Here is a 2,480-nt window from a genome sequence, read left to right on the forward strand (position 1 = left end):
AGACTCCACCCTCAGGCTTTACCATGTATCCTTCCAAAACTAGTCAAGGGATTCCTAGGCCTTTGGGAATTTTCCTGAGACCACCTCCACTTTGGATTTTGAAACCATCTGGAAATTCCAAAGCTCAAAACCAAGAAACAATCCCATCACACCATGTCTATTCGGAAAAAAACAAGGCAAGGCTGGAAACCACTATCATAACTGGGCAAGACCATGCCATCGATAACCAGAGAACCAAATAACAACATGCAAATCCATGCATGTCAAAATCAGCCAGGAAATCACACATTCAATAGGTTACCTACAAGTATTCTCGTTGAAATTGTTGGATCCTTCTCCTCCTTTCTTTCTATTTTCTTTCCTTTCTTTTCCTTGTCCTTCCTTTGCTTGATTTTCACTTTCTTGCTCCAAACCTAGAATGCTCCAAGAAAAATCTAAGTGCCCAAGAGTGTAAGAGAGAGAATAATGAGAGAGCTGCAAAACTAAACTAACAAAATGTTACACTAACCAAGCCATGAGAAAAATCTTGCCAAATGATCCTCAGAAGCCTTTTTATAAATGAGGCCTCTATTTTCTTCAATTGCCATTATTTTCCTTCATTTTCCTCCTCACATGCAACTTGTGACCTTTCACCTTCCTTTTTTCCTATTTTCCATTATTTTCATAAATAAAGTGCCAAAAATGCCATTTTGTCTTTCCAAAGCCTTTTGCATTGCCCTTTCCAATTTCCTTAAGCCATAGTAACTGAAATGAACACCCACTATGATGTTTTCCCACCATTCAACTTGGAATACATGTCCCATGATCTTAGTCTTCTATCTTTTTTTATGTGTATTTTTTAGTAGGGATGTTACACATATGGAAAGAGAGAAAGCATCATATTTTCAAAAAAATTGAGTCCCCCATCATTCTCTTTAGATCATCATCAAGAAGAATGTGAAGGAATCAAACGTACCACATCCCTGGTATGATTAAGACTAGCAAGTGACTAGGGAGGAATACCTTTTTCTAAACAATAGGCATTTATAAGATGAAGTCGTGTCTCACTCCTAACTTTGGCCATAACACCTTCTATTCCATCCTCCTAGACTCCTCTCCCCTAAAATATTTAAAGTTAAATTTTGATGGAGCCTCCAAAGAAAACCTAGGCATAGCTAGATATGGTGGCATTTTGAGATATCACCTGGGTTCTCCCATTTATATTTACTCTGGTACAATAGGATTCAATACTAACAATTTAGTAGAACTAAACACCTTGGAGGAAGGCTTACTAATCATCTAGACCTAAGGTTTCTCTAAATTACATGTGGAACTCGACTCCCAAATTTCATAAACATGATTCACAAGCTTTTGAATGGAAACACAACCGAAAAAACCTCTTGAATATTGATACTTGCTGGTCTACTCATTCTACTCGCATTTCTCCTCTCTTCTACTCTAATCACCATTCCTACCCACATCATATGAACTAGAAATAAATTGGAAAATAAGCTAGCCAACGAGGGATGCACTATATGATCTCCTTCTATTAACATTCACTTGAAAAATTTACGTGTAAGAAACAATGTTGGAATATGGCTCAGAAGGACTTAAACTCCACGGATGGGGTGCTTGGATTGAGAGAGTGTGGGGGGTGAGTTGTCATTGTCCCACTATGCCACATGCTTGGGACACATGATAACATGCCCCCATAATGGATTAGATTGTTTGCGTGTGAAAGGCATGGGGGAGCTCTCCATTAAACTATCTCACATATTATATAGACATCACTTCATTAACAAATCTATTTATTTAATGGAATCCAACAGAGACATACAAATTTTCACACTCTCTAAGGGGATCTGCTCACCTAGTGTGATTTGTTCTCTATAGCGCCTCATAGAACACCATCGTAGAAGCTCTCTATTCAGTTCATGATTTATATGAGGTGTATGGGGTCAATACTATGACAATTCACTTATGGAAGAAGCAAATTATTTATCCTCCTCATGGAGGTGATGTTTATGCTCTTGAAGCATGTTGAAATATTGCTACTATGGGTTCTTGTCTATTCAGGCATCAATATTGGGGTATCACTAGAAACTATAGCAAGAAATAGATGTTTCATCTATTCCCTTAGCCTCTATCATCTTTATCCAACAATTATGGGCATATATTGAAACCTATTCATGCTTTGGAAGAGCATTGTCTAGTTGGAATCCATGCAAGCATACTCACAAAGTTGGGTCTAGCATTTAGCTTGCAAATAGTCCTCGCACCCAATAACTCAGGTTCAAATTTAATCTCTTTATGCATGTTCTTAGTTTTCTTATAATATTTGGTATAATGCCAGATAGTTCTATAGTAATTAGTGAGGTATTTGGAATTTATGATCTTTTCCCATCCCAAGGCTACTAGTCTATGTTATTCACAGAAGACCCATTGTCTTCTTTTATCTAACATGGCTCCCCACAAGGACCATAAACCCCATTAGCTCACCT

The sequence above is a fragment of the Pinus tabuliformis genome, chromosome 4_2 (genome assembly GCF_031772625.1).
Source record: "Pinus tabuliformis cultivar Carrire ecotype Pingquan chromosome 4_2, CPIR1, whole genome shotgun sequence".
Lineage (NCBI taxonomy): Eukaryota > Viridiplantae > Streptophyta > Pinopsida > Pinales > Pinaceae > Pinus > Pinus tabuliformis.